This window comes from Lissotriton helveticus, chromosome 7 (genome assembly GCF_964261635.1).
Source record: "Lissotriton helveticus chromosome 7, aLisHel1.1, whole genome shotgun sequence".
Lineage (NCBI taxonomy): Eukaryota > Metazoa > Chordata > Amphibia > Caudata > Salamandridae > Lissotriton > Lissotriton helveticus.
The window spans coordinates 932973818-932993215 of NC_136068.1; positions in this window are offsets into that span (position 1 = coordinate 932973818).

Consider the following 19398-nt stretch of genomic DNA (forward strand, 5'->3'; position numbering starts at 1 on the left):
AGAGGGAGACGGCGCGAACGAGTCTCCCTCGCCCCCCCAGGTGGGGGCACCACAGCTGCACCCTAGCCGAATGTCCTGCTCCTACGGCACGGTGTTCCATTTTTTTCACCCCAAAGGGCCTCTCCACTCTTGCAGACTCGACGAAGGGCGGCTGCTGCAGGGCCTCAAAATGGCGTCTGGGCCCCCTGGAAGGCGGGTCTAGGCCGCTAAAGTAACTCTGACCAGCAGTGTAACTCGGACGCTTGCCCACCGGGGCACGAGCCCCCACCTCCGACAGCATCCCCACAGCCTTGAAGATTCTACAAAAGTCCCCGGAGCCCTTGGCCCCTACAGGCTTCCGATGAGGAACAACTGCCTTGATCGCTAACGAAATAACCACGACATAGCCACCCCTTCTGTTAGCACGAGTTTTTTGAACTGCCGAAAAGGACTCTGGTCCAACCGCCGGTTGTGGGAAACATTTTGTCCCTGATGCTACTTCCGGACTAACCCGGCCCCGCCCAAAATGGCGCCGGTGTCAATGAGAACTTACGAACACCTCGTGGTGTTTTTAGCTAATAAGACTTGATGTTCTGAGATATGTATATGATCCTTTGTACACTTGACGAAAAAGAGGGAGGGTTCACTCGACGAACATGTAAAAGGACCCTGTTAAAAATGTTGGTTTCAATGTACGATTTATTAAGATATTATTGTAACTGATACATAACCTCGCTTGTGACACACGTCCACGGTATGCATTTAGGGAATTTGATTGCAACTAGTCTGACTGTGCTTCCAATTATGAAATGAATGCCCCTTGATCCCTCACCTATTGATAGACCTTTTTAGTTTCCTGCAAAATGACTAAATAAACCCTTTTAAATGCTTTTAATACTGCAAAATAGCCCCCCCTTACTGTACGTGCTTCAGCCATCGCCGTGTCCGGCCAAATACGATTGCACTCTCATATCTACATGCTGAACGATTGTGCAAATAAAGGTTTTCCAAACTATGAACAGGTATTGCATGCTTTTTTTTAAAAAAATGTGGGATCAGCGGGAGAGTTTTTCTGTGCACCCTGCTTTGTTCTCTTTTTAAGGTTATTAGAAGATGGTTGCTCAGCCCCGGATGGAGGATCGAATCTAAGACACGATACTCTGCCTCCAAGTATGCGACTGGCTCAGGAACTAACGCATGGAGAAGGACCTCGACTTCCGAGGACGGGTAAAGTGAAGCGGTGTAAATGATAGAATGTTATAAAGGTACGGCACTCAAAGGTACTAGGGAACAGAGTTGGCCGAAGAGCTGATATGCCTTAAAACATCACAGCGTTGGAAAAGATTTAAGGACCCCGATAGCTAGGTACATCTACCAACTAGATACCTCGCACTAAGTGCCTCTGATTTTTTTAACGTTTCCCTACACACGGCCTATAAGGACACACTGCCCCCCCCCCCTGGCTTCAGAAACCAAGACCCCAGGGATTCCATCCCGAGGAGATAAGACGAGTATGTGGTAAGTAAAGGACTTTCGTGCCCATGCATTTGATATGCTCGAATGTTGTCCCCCTCCCTTCCCCTCTTTTCCTCCCTCTACAGGTTACATTGGAATCACGACTGAGGTACGGTGAAGATCTGAAGCCTCGCCATGTCTGTTACATGAAGCGGACTAACGCTGCAAGGTGGCACCTAAGCACACCCACAAACTGCTCTTGTAACAAAAGAGCCAATAAGTTGTATGATATGAGGAAACACGATCACCCCTAATCCGTGTTGCGTGAATGGGCACATGTCACGTATGTCTGAAACTATGAGAAAATGTTTTTATGCGACTGAAGCGTTGACTTAACTAGTCAAAGGACCGAGAGTGCGAGAAGTGCGACACAATGGTGCCTTTTACTCAATGCATGTCCCCTGTACCCGGCCTAATGCTCGTCCGTCCCAAACTGCATGCTTTCGAAATTCTAACACAGACTCGTAATGTCTCATGTTGTGTAATGCGCTGAATAGCCTATCTTAATACACGGCCACTCCCCATGTCGCACGTGTACTATTTAGCCTATTGTTGCACATCTCTCTCTCTCTCTCTCTCTCTCTCTCTCTCTCTCTCCTCCACACTCTCACTCTTCTGAACGACTAGCACCTAATTGGCAAACCGCCACCCCTGGTGCACCACCCAATTGGCTCCAACTACCGCAAGTATTTGCACAAATTTGTCTTAAATAAAATCACCCTGATGCCGTGTCACTACCTCTCCTTTCTGCTAAATATTGATGAAACCTAGAATTGGCCAAAAAGGAAAGGACAGGTAAGACGACTGAGGTTCCCTAATCTGACCCGTAATAAGGGAACTACATGTCAGTGGCTTCTATGATAAAAAAAGATGCCTCAGATAACGCGACCCCCCCCGTCCCGAAGTGCCTCAATACCCAAACAGTAAAAGTGATCGAAACATCCCCATCTTCCCAGAACACCCCCAGTTTTGTATCAGCTGCCCCGGACGAGAGTTTAAAAAATGTCCCTCACCCCCCGGTTGTAAGAAATGGGTCGACTTGCAACTAACACAGGCCAGCCGTTGTTCCTAGAAATGATTTGTTGATGAGCAAGCTACAGAGTTTAGAATTCGAGAAATGTCACTGAACGCTTACCAACTGAACTGTGGCCTTCTGCTAGATAACGCCCTCATGACACAAAGCAAGACGATAGTCCCTCACCACAGTTTGCTATGTTCCTAGTTGTTTTCCATAAGACCCCGGTCACCCCAAGGAATGAGTCGGATAGTTATCGCAAGCCCCCGGTTTTTTTAATGAAGTAGTCAGGTTGTAAGAGACTATGTAAGAATTAGAATGATGGTTGCAAAGTTAAGATTAGACCGAAATGAAGAAATTGTTGCAATAAACCCTGTTAAAAGTAAAATGTTTAGCTGAAAGGTAGGATGCATTGATAGAATGGAAAATTGTTTAGCCTATGTTCGTTCCTCAGAAAGATACCTATCAGACCATGGTGATAGCACGTTGCACTTTTTCGTAAAATATAAAGCCCTGGAGAACGGTATAGCTTCGTAAGGCTCGTACTAGGAAAGTGGGTCTCTGCCAGAAGAACTGACGTAACTGTAATAAACAAAATGCAATGAATAAGTACCAGATCTCGTACCACGACAATGAATGTAACACCAACAAACACCAAAGAAATAGTTACGAAAGAAAGTTATAGGAAATCCAGCAAGCCCATCATCAATTATTTATATGTTGGTTGTGAACCCCAATGTAACGGATGTTTCTCATTTGCTTGGAGCTGGGAGAGAAATAGACTTATGCGATTACCTTCCTCTGCCAATTCTCTAAAGACTGTCTTTTCAAACTCATTTAAGGGTACCACTGTCGGAGGAGAGAGAGACCGGATGTGGGAGCACGCGGCCTGACTACAGATCGTGGAACATCTGCGACATTGGCCAAGGTGAGACCGCAACAGTAAGGAGTCGCAGGACGAGGCACTGTTTCCGACCAAATGAGAGGAAAGGGCTGACCTGATGCCCCTGCTCGATGATCAACATGTGCCGAAAAGTCCCCGCTCTCTGAACTCGGTCATGGGCCCACCTACCTAAAATTTTCCGTCCCCCTGGTCTGTTCCCGATCTGGCCCTGCTCCATCCCCCTTTTTCCTCCGACCTACCCTAAGGACTACTCACACACCCCCCTTCTTCCACATGAACTCTTTGACAATCGACTCAAAAGGACACAGGGCGAAAAGGACCTTTTTGACCAGGAAAGCGAGGAAAAGGTCATGCCCTGCAACGCGGGACCTAGAATAGAGCTGGACACGTAGCTCCACCGCCGGTGCTCCACAGTGCCAACAGAAGACGACAAAGAATGCTGAGAACTCACTAATAATGTACATGACAATAGGACTTCCCCTTCGAACAATGACACCTCTGATTATCGTTTTTACTACGTCTCATTTCTCTCCCAGCCACCATTGTATTGATTATGCTCCAAACGAATACAAAAAGAACTCACATATGTAATAACCTATCCGTTCCTATTCCGAATGATTATAAGCATCTATGAAATGTACCCAACGCTCTCACTACAGAATCGTTTTTGTCCGATATTGCATTACTATGACTTTCCTGCAAACGAGCTTATCGATAGGCCCGCCTCCTAAGACGAAAGATTTTAAATGTAATGTTTATAGCTCCTTCACCTGGGTTCCTACTTCTTTACTTATGACCGCCACAGTAGACATGGATAGGAAATAGGCCAGCAAGATGTCTTGGAAATGTTAAAGGGAGGACTGTGGAAAATTAGTACGGTTTGGTAAACATTATCTGCGCCATCTTGCCTTTTCCCCTGATGCCACACTTTTTGTCATACGCACCCGCCATTTTAGGTGCCTCGATCAGAACCACCCTCTGCACGCCACTGGCCCCCAGCACAGCCCTTCGCCCTCACAAGCCCCCACGCACTGGCCACCCCCCCGCTCTCACATGCCTTGGGTCATAAACCCCTCTTCAGCGCAGCTCTGCCTCGGAACCCCATCCTGTTCCCAGCGCAACACCTCCCTTCACTCCTTTCATGGTCCCAGGCCCTTTGATACAAACCCCCTTTCCTGCGTGCCCGTTTGTCTTCCTTGTTCCCAGGCCGCCACCTGGCCCTGCGGATACTGTTTATTGCCCCCCCCGTACAGTAGGAAGCTTCCCCCATTAAAGGGCCCTCGAATTGATCAAAGCCCCCACCCTATGATATCCGATCAACCCCACACATTCCGTGAATCGGCGGAATGTCCAGCTGCGCGATAATCATCACCTATTGTGACCGGGGTGGGGACTTCAACTGTAAATGTGTGTGGGAACGGGCCTGAAGGGGAGATTCCGAGGATGTCCTTCCATACTTCAAAGCATTGCAAGAATGTGTTACCTGCAATAAAATTCATAAACTTGTGTATAAGAGGCCAGGCCTCAGAGATGCGGTTAGAGCACCTCGTGACGATACTGGCTGTCCGAACTGATGTGTTCTCCTCCGGAGAGAATAAACCTTGTTTCCTGCCTTCCAGTCTCCAGCGCCTGCCTCTTCATTGATTAATATTTTGTGGGTTAAAGAGGCGATACCGCCGGGCAAATATTGGTTGTCCTTGACCTGTTTTTACAGGGTTCAGCCCCTTTGAGCTGCTGTATGGTCACCCCGTGAGAGGACCACTGAGTTTGGTAAAGGAAGGCTGGGAGCAATCTCCCAGGAAACCTCCCCAGAATGTATATAGCTACATGCTGGCCTTCAGAAACCAAACCAGGCGCTTCAGACAACTTGCTGAGGCAAATCTGGAAGCCAGCCAGGAAGAGATGAAGCAGTGGTACGACCAGAATGCCACTCTGGTGGAGCTTCAGCCTGGACAAGAGGTGTATGTCTTGGCCCCAGTGGAACCCTGTGCACTTCAGGATAAGTGGACAGGTCCATTTGAGGTTGTGGAGCGCAAGAGCCCAGTGACATACTTGGTGGACATGCAGACGCCCAGGAATCCCTTAAGGGTCCTACATGTTAACCGCCTCAAGCCCCACTTGAAAAGGTCCGAAGTGGGCATGTTGTTGGCAACTGATGATGGAATGGAAGAGGAGTCTGAGCCTCTTCCTGACCTCTTGGTAGCCTCTGAGAAAGATGGGTCAGTGGATGGAGTTAACCTCTCACCCACCCTGACCCCTGAACAACAGGAAGACTGCCGCCAATTACTGGGGCAGTTTCCGGATCTGTTCTCCCTGGTTCCTAGTGTCACAGATTGGTGCGTCCATGATGTGGACACAGGAGACAGCTTACCTGTGAAGCATAAAGCTTACAGAGTGACTGACAGGGTCAGGGCCTGCATCAAGGAGGAGGTCTCCAAGATGCTTGCTCTTAGGGTGGTTGAGTCTTCCAGCAGTCCTTGGTCCAGCCCCGTGGTCTTGGTCCCAAAGGCTGCTGCGCCGGGAGCCACACCTGAACTCCGGTTCTGTGTGGACTACAGAGGACTCAATTCAGTCACCAAGACTGACGCGCACCCTATCCCCAGAGCTGATGAGCTCATTGATCGGCTAGGGGCTGCCCGGTTCCTCAGCACGTTTGATTTAACGTCTGGGTACTGGCAGATCGCCTTGACCGATGGGGCAAAGGAGAGGTCAGCATTCTCCACACCAGATGGGCATTTCCAGTTCCGGGTGATGCCATTTGGAATGAAGAATACCCCTGCCACCTTTCAGAGGTTGGTCAACCAGGTGTTGGTTGGGCTGGATGAGTTCAGTGCCGCCTACCTGGATGACATCGCAGTGTTCAGTGGTACCTGGCCCGAACACCTGCGACACCTCTGGGAAGTGTTGATGGCCCTGCGCAAGGCAGGCCTCACAATCAAGGCGAGCAAGTGCCAGATTGGGCAGGGTTCAGTGGTGTACTTGGGACACCAAGTGGGGAGTGGCAAGGTGGCACCCTTGCAACCCAAAATTGCAACCATCCTGGCTTGGGAACCCCCCAAGACCCAGACTGCAGTGAGAGCCTTCCTGGGGCTCACTGGGTATTACAGGAGGTTTGTCAAGGGCTATGGCACTATTGTACAAAGTTCATAGGTCGCACGCTACTCCACCATTACAGCGTGTGTACCCCAGGAGCATCATGGTAGATGTTGTTTTATCAAAGCGGGTGCGCTTAACAAAGTTCCGAAGTGTGATGCATGGTTGCAGGCCAACTCTGGACACCGGTGTTTCTGGATTTTTGTCCTTCATCAGCAGAGTGTAGGATGAGTGTCAGGGGTTGCTGTGCAGGCTGCCAAAGTGTTATCAGGTATGGTACCTCTCCAGGCGCGTAGGGCGTTAACCTGAGCTCGTCAGCTCGAAGGCTCAAGGGAGCCGTAGTTACGTACAAAGTTCATAGGTCGCACGCTACTCCACCATTACAGCGTGTGTACCCCAGGAGCATCATGGTAGATGTTGTTTTATCAAAGCGGGTGCGCTTAACAAAGTTCCGAAGTGTGATGCATGGTTGCAGGCCAACTCTGGACACCGGTGTTTCTGGATTTTTGTCCTTCATCAGCAGAGTGTAGGATGAGTGTCAGGGGTTGCTGTGCAGGCTGCCAAAGTGTTATCAGGTATGGTACCTCTCCAGGCGCGTAGGGCGTTAACCTGAGCTCGTCAGCTCGAAGGCTCAAGGGAGCCGTAGTTACGTACAAAGTTCATAGGTCGCACGCTACTCCACCATTACAGCGTGTGTACCCCAGGAGCATCATGGTAGATGTTGTTTTATCAAAGCGGGTGCGCTTAACAAAGTTCCGAAGTGTGATGCATGGTTGCAGGCCAACTCTGGACACCGGTGTTTCTGGATTTTTGTCCTTCATCAGCAGAGTGTAGGATGAGTGTCAGGGGTTGCTGTGCAGGCTGCCAAAGTGTTATCAGGTATGGTACCTCTCCAGGCGCGTAGGGCGTTAACCTGAGCTCGTCAGCTCGAAGGCTCAAGGGAGCCGTAGTTACGTACAAAGTTCATAGGTCGCACGCTACTCCACCATTACAGCGTGTGTACCCCAGGAGCATCATGGTAGATGTTGTTTTATCAAAGCGGGTGCGCTTAACAAAGTTCCGAAGTGTGATGCATGGTTGCCAACATCTACCATGATGCTCCTGGGGTACACACGCTGTAATGGTGGAGTAGCGTGCGACCTATGAACTTTGTACGTAACTACGGCTCCCTTGAGCCTTCGAGCTGACGAGCTCAGGTTAACGCCCTACGCGCCTGGAGAGGTACCATACCTGATAACACTTTGGCAGCCTGCACAGCAACCCCTGACACTCATCCTACACTCTGCTGATGAAGGACAAAAATCCAGAAACACCGGTGTCCAGAGTTGGCCTGCAACCATGCATCACACTTCGGAACTTTGTTAAGCGCACCCGCTTTGATAAAACAACATCTACCATGATGCTCCTGGGGTACACACGCTGTAATGGTGGAGTAGCGTGCGACCTATGAACTTTGTACGTAACTACGGCTCCCTTGAGCCTTCGAGCTGACGAGCTCAGGTTAACGCCCTACGCGCCTGGAGAGGTACCATACCTGATAACACTTTGGCAGCCTGCACAGCAACCCCTGACACTCATCCTACACTCTGCTGATGAAGGACAAAAATCCAGAAACACCGGTGTCCAGAGTTGGCCTGCAACCATGCATCACACTTCGGAACTTTGTTAAGCGCACCCGCTTTGATAAAACAACATCTACCATGATGCTCCTGGGGTACACACGCTGTAATGGTGGAGTAGCGTGCGACCTATGAACTTTGTACGTAACTACGGCTCCCTTGAGCCTTCGAGCTGACGAGCTCAGGTTAACGCCCTACGCGCCTGGAGAGGTACCATACCTGATAACACTTTGGCAGCCTGCACAGCAACCCCTGACACTCATCCTACACTCTGCTGATGAAGGACAAAAATCCAGAAACACCGGTGTCCAGAGTTGGCCTGCAACCATGCATCACACTTCGGAACTTTGTTAAGCGCACCCGCTTTGATAAAACAACATCTACCATGATGCTCCTGGGGTACACACGCTGTAATGGTGGAGTAGCGTGCGACCTATGAACTTTGTACGTAACTACGGCTCCCTTGAGCCTTCGAGCTGACGAGCTCAGGTTAACGCCCTACGCGCCTGGAGAGGTACCATACCTGATAACACTTTGGCAGCCTGCACAGCAACCCCTGACACTCATCCTACACTCTGCTGATGAAGGACAAAAATCCAGAAACACCGGTGTCCAGAGTTGGCCTGCAACCATGCATCACACTTCGGAACTTTGTTAAGCGCACCCGCTTTGATAAAACAACATCTACCATGATGCTCCTGGGGTACACACGCTGTAATGGTGGAGTAGCGTGCGACCTATGAACTTTGTACGTAACTACGGCTCCCTTGAGCCTTCGAGCTGACGAGCTCAGGTTAACGCCCTACGCGCCTGGAGAGGTACCATACCTGATAACACTTTGGCAGCCTGCACAGCAACCCCTGACACTCATCCTACACTCTGCTGATGAAGGACAAAAATCCAGAAACACCGGTGTCCAGAGTTGGCCTGCAACCATGCATCACACTTCGGAACTTTGTTAAGCGCACCCGCTTTGATAAAACAACATCTACCATGATGCTCCTGGGGTACACACGCTGTAATGGTGGAGTAGCGTGCGACCTATGAACTTTGTACGTAACTACGGCTCCCTTGAGCCTTCGAGCTGACGAGCTCAGGTTAACGCCCTACGCGCCTGGAGAGGTACCATACCTGATAACACTTTGGCAGCCTGCACAGCAACCCCTGACACTCATCCTACACTCTGCTGATGAAGGACAAAAATCCAGAAACACCGGTGTCCAGAGTTGGCCTGCAACCATGCATCACACTTCGGAACTTTGTTAAGCGCACCCGCTTTGATAAAACAACATCTACCATGATGCTCCTGGGGTACACACGCTGTAATGGTGGAGTAGCGTGCGACCTATGAACTTTGTACGTAACTACGGCTCCCTTGAGCCTTCGAGCTGACGAGCTCAGGTTAACGCCCTACGCGCCTGGAGAGGTACCATACCTGATAACACTTTGGCAGCCTGCACAGCAACCCCTGACACTCATCCTACACTCTGCTGATGAAGGACAAAAATCCAGAAACACCGGTGTCCAGAGTTGGCCTGCAACCATGCATCACACTTCGGAACTTTGTTAAGCGCACCCGCTTTGATAAAACAACATCTACCATGATGCTCCTGGGGTACACACGCTGTAATGGTGGAGTAGCGTGCGACCTATGAACTTTGTATATGGCACTATTGTGACCCCCTTGACAGAGCTGACTTCTAAGAAGCAGCCCAGGAATGTGATTTGGACTGACACCTGTCAGAAGGCTTTTGACACCCTGAAGACTGCCATGTGCACGGCGCCCGTGCTCCTGGCTCCTGATTTCTCCAAGGAATTCATAGTGCAAACAGACGCTTCAGAGCATGGTGTAGGGGCTGTTCTCTCACAGATGACTGAGGAGGGCTGGGACCAACCCGTAGCCTTCATCAGTAGGAGGTTACTTCCACGGGAAAGTAGGTGGAGTGCAATAGAGCGAGAAGCATTTGCTGTGGTCTGGGCGCTGAAGAAGCTAAGACCCTACTTGTTTGGGTCTCACTTCCGGGTTCAGACAGACCACAGGCCCCTCAGATGGTTGATGCAAATGAGGGGTGAGAACCCAAAACTGTTGAGGTGGTCCATCTCCCTACAGGGTATGGACTTCACGGTGGAACACCGCCCTGGCACAGATCACGCCAACGCTGATGGTCTGTCCAGATTTTTCCGCCTTAGTGATGTGGGACTCCCTGGGGAAGGGTAGTTCCCCCCACATTTCAGCTGGAGGGGACACGTGTTAGACCTGGCACCTTGGCGTGAGTTTCCCTTCCACTTTTTGCTGTTGTGCCTCAAATGTTTTGCTGGTGTCCGCTACTCAGGGCACTGCGCCACGGCCAACCCGTGCCGCAGTGCAAGTGCTCCCTACTGTAAAGTGTACATGTGATTGATGTCCATGATTGGTTCATTGGATTTACTGTTAGTCCCCAGTAAAGTGCACCTGGAGTGCCAGGGCTTGTGAATGCCAATACTGCTAGTGGGCCTGCAGCGCTGGTTGCGCCACCCACAGAAGCAGCCTTAAAATGTGTCTAGGGTCTGCCATTGCAGAACCTGCGTGCAGTCTGGTACTGTCATGCTGGCTGGGCAAGTGCACCCACTTGCCAGCCCCTAAACCTTCCCTTAACTTCATATTAGTCACCCTATGGTAGGCCTGAGGGCAGGGTGCATTGTAAGTGTAAGGTAGGACATGCTCTGATGTGTGTGGCATGTCCTAATAGTGAATTACTGCCAAATTCGTTTTTCACTATTGTAAGGCTACCAGTTCCCTTCTAGGCCAGATGGGCTGCTGGAATTATTACACTCTATAATCCCAGCAGGCTATGGGAACATGGTAGAAATTAATGTTTAGTATGCCTGAACTCAGAATAATAAAATACTTCTTTTAGTAAAGTTTATTTTAATATCCTGGGTTTGCAAATGCTACTTTTAGAAAGTTAGCATTTGCTGGCCTAACCATTTCAGCCCGCCTCTGCTTGGATGTGGATCTGACTGTCTGGTGTGTGTGAGTGACAGGGCTGGGAGTTGACAGGTAGTGAATAGCAGGATGACACCTTAGTGGGTGGTGGGAGTTTCCCCTGAATGATGCATCAGGCTGTGCTCTACCCCCACAATGCTGGCTCCACCCTCCTGGGGAGCGACTGATGACTCAGCCTGCACCTGGCCCAGGAAGGACCGAAGCTTGTCAACAAAGTGCTCAAGCTGCCCCTGTCTTCACAATGCCGGCTCCGCCCCCCTGGGGAGCGGCTGATGTGCCTGCCCTCACACTGCATGCAGAAGCCAGAAGTACCCACAACAAGTGCTCAGAGACTGGAGCAGTTATGCAGAGGCCCCCCTGGCCTGCTAGAACAAAAGAAACTGGGTATAAAAGTAGGAGCCCTGCTCCTTGTAAATTAGATCCTGTTTGCGCTACAGAAGAAACTCTGCCCGAAGAGAAGGACCTGGAAGGACTACAAGGAGGAGTGCTGACTCTGGCCTGTGTCTGGTGCCTTGCTGCCAAAGGAGAGGAAAAGAAGAGACTACAAGAGACTTTTGCTTTTATTGAACTTTGTGCCAAACTCTGCTAAAGATCTCCAAGGGCTTGCTGTGGAACTTGCCCCCTGACCAGCGCCCCAGGAACAGTGGGCGCTACCCCCTGACAGAGGAACCACTGTGAGATGCTGTTTTCCGTCTGCAAGCCCCTCCAGGAAAAGCGGAGCGCGCTGTGACCATCGCGCTCTTCAGCAACGCTCTGGGAGCTGCCCTCCCTCTAAACAACGTGACTGCCGCCTGCCTGGCCCAGAAACATCGTGAAGACCAGCCCAGCTGATCCGAGCACCGTGACTGGCCCCGAGCCGCAGCTCGCAACGTGAAGAAAGGCCGTGCCCGGTGCCTGCTTGCACCCCTTCGTGTCTTGTGCCCCTGAACGCGCCGTCGCTGTCCGAGAAACAGCTGCTGCGTGGGGTGCCTGAGCGTCGCCTGGATTGACAGAGGCTTGCGCTGAGGATCACTGCCCTCTGCGTGTGCCCCCCCCCTTTGTGAGGAAACCCCGAGGCGCTTCACCAGCCCGACCCGGCCCGCGCCGCAACGCCAACCCCCGAGCCAGAGCCGAGCCGCCGCTCGCTCCACCGTCGGAGGGAAGACACCGCGACGGGGATCACCGCGCTGACCTGCGCCCAGAAACATCGTGAAGACCAGCCCAGCTGATCCGAGCACCGTGACTGGCCCCGAGCCGCAGCTCGCAACGTGAAGAAAGGCCGTGCCCGGTGCCTGCTTGCACCCCTTCGTGTCTTGTGCCCCTGAACGCGCCGTCGCTGTCCGAGAAACAGCTGCTGCGTGGGGTGCCTGAGCGTCGCCTGGATTGACAGAGGCTTGCGCTGAGGATCACTGCCCTCTGCGTGTGCCCCCCCCCTTTGTGAGGAAACCCCGAGGCGCTTCACCAGCCCGACCCGGCCCGCGCCGCAACACCAACCCCCGAGCCAGAGCCGAGCCGCCGCTCGCTCCACCGTCGGAGGGAAGACACCGCGACGGGGATCACCGCGCTGACCTGCGCCCAGCTGCTTCAACAAAAAGGTACTGTTTCCTGCCCCGCGGTGCGAGCCCTTGCCATCCTCGCTCGCACCGCCCTCTGCCTCGCCCAGCCCTCGGAGCCGCGTGTGGAGCGCTCCCAGGGCCCCCGCTCTCTCCCCCGCCAGCCGCGCACAGCCGTGCAGCTCGCAGAGAGAGGCGGACGCTGACTCCCCGGCCGCCGCTCCCGCCAGAAGCGTGAGAGTGGGCAGACCGGGCCCGCTTTTCCTACGCGGAGGAGCCCAAGGGCGCAGAGAGGCCCGCGGACAGCCCGGGGTAACCCTGGCTGGTTAGCAGGACAGGAAAAGTACATTGAAGAGCCTGAAACCCCCTTTCTTTTGAAAGACAAGTAAAGAACCTAACAAGAACTGTGGCTTATATTTGAGAGTAACTGGAACATCGCATTTTGAAAGTAACTGAACTGTATTTACAAGCCTGCTTTTAAAAGTATATAAAGAGAATATATTTTTACTACACTACAGTTTGGTGTCATTGTGTGGTGGGTTGGTGGTGATGGTATAATGTTGCAAATGTTTAACCCTATGTGCCCCAGAGATTAGCCTAGACTGCTTGCGCCACACTACCTAGAGGGTAAGCAGAGGTTGTTCTTAGAGGTAACCCTCAGCCCTGACGGGGAAGGGAGAGTCCCTGCTTGTCGCCAGTGCTGCACTGCGCCAACTAGAGACTCCCCCTTTCCTACACTTACTGTTTCACCCTCTGTGAGCATTTTCTCGCCCTTGAGTTGTCTCCCACTATTCACTGTGTTGCTTCACCCTCGCTCGCCTTGTTGCTTCATACTTCGCCAACCCGCTCATTAGTTAAATGTTTTTTGGGAAACAGTTCTTTTGCACGACTTTTTTTTATTTACTGATCCATCTTGGAACAGTAGATAAAAACAAAAAAAAGCCTGTGTCCTTTTGTGGGCACACACATGCTTGGTAAATGTATGCACATGTTTACAATGTGACATGGTGGGCACTGCATCATCGGGTCTACTTTTTTTTTCTTCTAGCAATGCTGCAAACATCGGGTCTTTTTTTTTTACCTAATTGCACTGCTGCCGCAATGCTGTACTGCACGGCAGGAAAACAATGGCAAATCCAATAGATCTCATAGGTGAAGTATATTGACTTTGCTAATGCTTGTTTCCCTTGATTGGTGCCCTCGATGCAGCAGAGGGTCTGGTGGTTTGCATTGCTAGAAAGTGTTGCCCCGTGAATGTCCCTTAAGGCAAAACACTGGGAGTATCTTCAAAGCAGCAGATTGCCTTGGGCTCTGGGAAGGCATGCCTTCATTACCGCTTCTAAAATCTGGGTGAATTGATCACTAATTTGGACTGGGAAGCAATATATTTGCTCTATTAGACAGGTTGAACTGAGTAACAATGATAGAAAACCAATCGCCTGCAATGGAGGGCTGGGTATGTGAGACTAAAGGTGAAGTTTCAAGTGCATCAGTGGGAGCCTGTTTTAAGGCACAGAACGTGAAGACAGGGGATGACTGGAATGTAGAATTGGCATGTGAAATTATTCCAAGTCAGGGAGAATACCATGTATTCAGGGCTTGACTTTAATTTGTCAAATCGGGGTATCATGGGACTTTTAGTCTTTGCTACATTTGAAGCAACTGGCTAACACATCTCATAACAAAGAGTTGCATGGCAGCCATGTTGGCATATTCTCCAGAGAAGCCACCCCTATTTAGTGAAAAACAAAAACTAGAGACATGATGCTAAATAACTCCTGGGCCCTGCCAGAAATGCCGTGATTGAGGTTACAGAACGCCACACTGAAGGACATATCATAGCTCCATTCGTTTATTTGACCGTATTATTCAGTGTAACAGTGCAACCTTAACGACTACTGCAATTCATTTCACAAGATACCAATTTAGAGACCTCCAAAATGATATCCCAAAGTGGCAGACATACATTATTTCAAAATGTGCCATTTTACATTCCTGAGGCAACAGTTATACTGGCAACTCGAGATTAACTGAAGTGTTGTTATGACCAAGGTGCGAGAGGATCGCCAAAAAGGCAGAGCAGAAATGTAAACACGACTTTGGCTCAAGTTCCTGGCTGTGAGCAAACATTGAAGCGATTCTGTCAGTCAGGCTCCTTGTAAATCAGCAAAGGGCGCGTGGATCGGGGCGCAGGTGAAACAAGAAAAACGGCACTCACCGGCTATTTGGGGAGGCGGCGGCTCCTCTCTGCCGCGGGCAGGGCTGCTGGGCTTCTCCGGTCGGCGGTGGCTGGGGACGGGCTTCTTCTCCTTGCCGAGCAGGAGCGCGGGGAGACCTCCCGTCCGCTTCCTGCCTAGCCCACTGTACTTCCGGGTCGCGGCTACGATTTTCGGGTGTCCTGGGCTGCGGCGGTAATGCGGGGCTGATGAGGGGTAGGCTCCCTCTTTAATTTAAATATACAGCGGGGTGAGCACCCGATGGGGGGGATCCCCACGACGGGACTTCTTCCGGCAGCTGCGGTGGTCTGGCAGAAATGGTTGCCTCAAAGCTTCCGAATTTTTTCGGATTGGGGGCGTGTTTTGCTGTCCTGAGTGACGGACGATGTCATGAGCTAAAGAACAGCAAAACTTACGCCCCCAAATCCAAAAAAGACGGGGCTTGTTTGGAGTGACTCCCTTCTCTTCCAATGGCTGGCCTCCGTTTAGGAAGCCAGCCAATGGAAGCGAACGGAGCTGAGAGGCGGGTTTAAACTGCCCCACTCCAAACCATAAGATCTCCGGACCGGAAGCTGCGCTTTGCGCAGCTTATAGGTCCCTCGACCTAAAAAGGAGCCACTGTTGGAACTCGGATACCGGCCCCTCGGCCATTGCCCGAGTGCCCGCCTTACCAATCCGACCCTGGCATGTTCTCTCTTTGCAGCGGACTCTGCATATACTGCACTCTTCCCCATGTCCTCCCAATGCCTCCTAGCCCGTATCTCTCCTACCACCCTCCTCACCAGGTTTTCTCTCCAATCCTCTCCCACAATTTCCCTCCTGCTCCATGATGGCTGCCACAATTAACTATGACAATGCCTGATATTTGTAAAATACACTTGGAAATTAAAGCGTAAAATGCGTAATTCGGCGCATGCTCACTGAATTCCACTTGTATCGGAATTTACCTGGCTTTGTCCCCTAAGCTGTACCCAGGCAAAATTGCAGGGGGTACAGGGAAACTCAGAGGGGCATATTATCAAGGGGGTTTATCTCCGTTTTTTTGGCTTTAAAAGCCAAGAAAGCGGAGATAAAATTATCTCCCTATTACCTAGCTGTCGCTAACACCAGTTAGCGACAGCTAGTAGGAGATAGCGACCATCTTGCGCCCCACTTTGCATGTCAGTGATATTTATCACTAATGACATGCAAAGTGGGCGTGCCAAGATGTTAGCGACTGGAAACAGTCGCTAACATCGCTATCTCCTATTACCAACTTTTGGAGATATTCGCGCTAAGCGTGAATATCTCCAAAAGCTAACACCTTTCCTGAGCAGTTATTAGCCATGTTATCCAATGGGAGGTGGATAACATGGCTAAGAGCATTGGCGCGGTAATGCATGAATATCGCTGACTTTTCAGCGATATTCATGCATTGCGGCCGTTTTTTATCGCATTTGCGATAAACCTTGGTAATACCAAGGTTTATCTGCGATAAAAATCGCTGCAGCTCAGCGGTAAAATGTTGTCTCTAACCAAGCAATAGCGATAATTATCGCTATTGCTTGGTAATATGCCCTCAGAATTCTTTAATTGGTGGTAACGGACGGTAACTAAAAATAGTATACTTTTAACACTGTACTCCTGATCTAGGCTTAGATATTAACTTAATCTATATTTAAGGGGGCGTGTTCCATAGTGGGGGCTGGAAATAATTGTAGAAACCAAGAATATTTTTGTTTTCGGACACGGTTTTGAAGGAACGCATGTGCTGCTTTGCCAGCCTCCTTATCATAACTCAGCCCCATCACAGCCCTGCTGAACTTGCTAAAATTGTACCCCTTCCTTGTACGTGGCTTCTCCAAAAGAACTGCCCCAAGTTAACCGTGAACGACCCACTTGAGTCAGATTCCCCAGCTCGCGCATCCTCCACACCCGCCCACCGTGACTAATTAACCAGACTGGTTCAGCACGAAACTGGCAAACACGCCGCTGTCCATCTGTGAAGATCACCGCCCTCAAAACAATCCCAGATTAGAGCACCCGGTTTATCGTTAAAATACCCTTGCATCCCGCATCACTGACCTTCCTGGTTACGTATTGCATGACGGTAGACCCGGAACAAATAAGAAAATAATGTTCCCTCCTGTTCTTTTGTGGGGGGTTTTAACACGATAAAGGGTAAATGATTACCTCGAGTGGAATGTTACCACCGTTGAAGTAAAATATCTAGAATTTAAAATGAACATTTCATACTCCATAAAAGAAAAAGAGCGAGTGATGTACGGTTTTACTGAACTATCCGATCTCACCATTTGTGATAAGATCAGATTTATATTTTGTATATAGTTTTTACGCACCCGGTACTTTCCTCAGTAGCAATTTATATCATTACTAAAATCCGACAAACTGTTTTAACATTTTGCAGGGCGTCTCTGCCCTTCGATCTCCCGGAGATACCTCCCCTTCACCTCCCCGGCGCTTGCTGCTCCGCTCTTACCGCACGCCTACCATACGATCCATTCTGCAGGCAGTGAGTAAACACGCTTACAGCGCCACAGAACCGTTACAGTGAGTCGGGTCGTGTAGTTCTTAAATGTAGAACTGCCATTTTCCTTCAGGGGTGGAATGAAAAGCATTTATTCGTCCCTCTGACACGTTGTGAGCTGGGATGTGTGTGTTTGGCTTTAACCGCGTGGTAATGTTGCCACCTTGTGTCTCGTTTGAGTAGTGCACGTGCTCCGACTCGGGGGTAGCCCATGGAGGGAAGGAGAACAAACAAACCCCCCACACTCGAAAATGAAGGGGGTGGGGTGGGGCAGCCTTAGGAAAGGCAGAGCCAATGGCCAGGCTTAGATCTAAAAGTTAAAGCACGAGTCGAGCCAGCAAAATCCCTATTAGAGACAGCATATATGCAAAGAAAACATATGGTAAAGACTTTAAAATGGAAAAACCTATTTTTAAAACATTTTTCAGTGTCCTAATTAACAACAAGACGCTGCCACAATTTACCCAAAACATATAAGTGAGATTTTTGTAGAGCGCGGAACGTGTACTGAATTACTTATGTGTGTTTCCATACTGGATGGTTAAACAAAAATGATATATAGTAAATAAGTGGATCACACTATTTGGTCAATTGAATTGGATGAGTCTCCTTTAGTCTAGAGCAACATACTGTGCAGTTAAGAGATTGTAGGGTTACAACCTTCTCTACACGTGTAACACCAAAGTTCAGTGCTTTGCACTCAATTATTGAATTGGTATTATTATGTGGTGTTCATTAAATACCGTATCACGTCTTTGCCTAAAATCAATCTCACACTATATACACATGTATATGGGCTTAGTCAATTCAATTTTCAAGCTTTATTCGACTATTAAAAACAATCACAAAAGCATACAATAAAACACAATACAAACATTATGATAAAACAATAGCTCAGAAATGAAGAATTTAGGAAGATTTAAAACACCAAACTTTTCCTATGAGAAATGGCTTTAAGTAAAAAAGTAGCAATAAAAAAACAGGTGTCTGCAGAGTCAAGTGCAAATAGCAATTCCATGGCTTGGGTAATAGTATACACAGATAATCTTAAAAACATAGGTCTGAGATAGAGACGGCGAAGATGCATATAGAGTGGACAAATAAGCATAAAGTGCCGAGTACTTTGCCTAGTCTGATCATCGCAAGGACAGGGGGAATGGCTAGGAACTTTCATCTCAGGGAAGGCAACTAAGTTATGTACTATACCAAGTCTGAGACGTGTCAGAACAAACTGATGAGACTGCTTGGTTATGAATTTTAAGTACATAGGCATGCCCTTTCCTTCAAATTTAGTGGTGTGATAAAATACATAGGTAGACATGGTAGAACACTTTACACTACGCATATCAGACATAGTTTGGATGAAAACATCTTTAAGTTCCTTTTTTGATACAGTAACGGCACAATAGGGGTCCTTAATGATATCAAAATTAAATACCTTGTCATAAGTATAAGAAACATAACTTAGCCAGGGAATCTTAAGGACTTTGTCCAACTTCAAACAATCAGTAATAATCTTCCTAGAAAAAGTAGTCTCTTCTTTAGCCCATATTGACCTCCATACCATGAGGGGTCTTAAACCCGTAAGATCAGTCAGATAGTTTAAACAGACTTCGCTATGGCACAGTACAGTAGGAGCCGAGGGAGGTAGACAAAGCAATCTTCTAAGGAACCCATTCTCGGTATTTTGCAGTGTCCTATGCTGACTGTAGCCCCATATACCGGAACCGTACAGAGCAATAGACGCACATCTATGCCTGTAAATGTCTACCATATCAGGTATACGGCGGCTTCCTAGCTTTGCAGCGAATCGAAAAATACCAGATGAGCTTTTGGCCATTCTACCATTAACATTTAAGATCTCCTGGGACCATGTCCGCTTGTTGTTAAAGGTAACACCGAGGTAGCAGAACCTATCCACTACCTCAATAGTATGATTGTTAAAATGGAACGGCATAACAGATTTCATCCGTTTACCACAGGCCATAATAAAAGTCTTGGTGTTATTTATT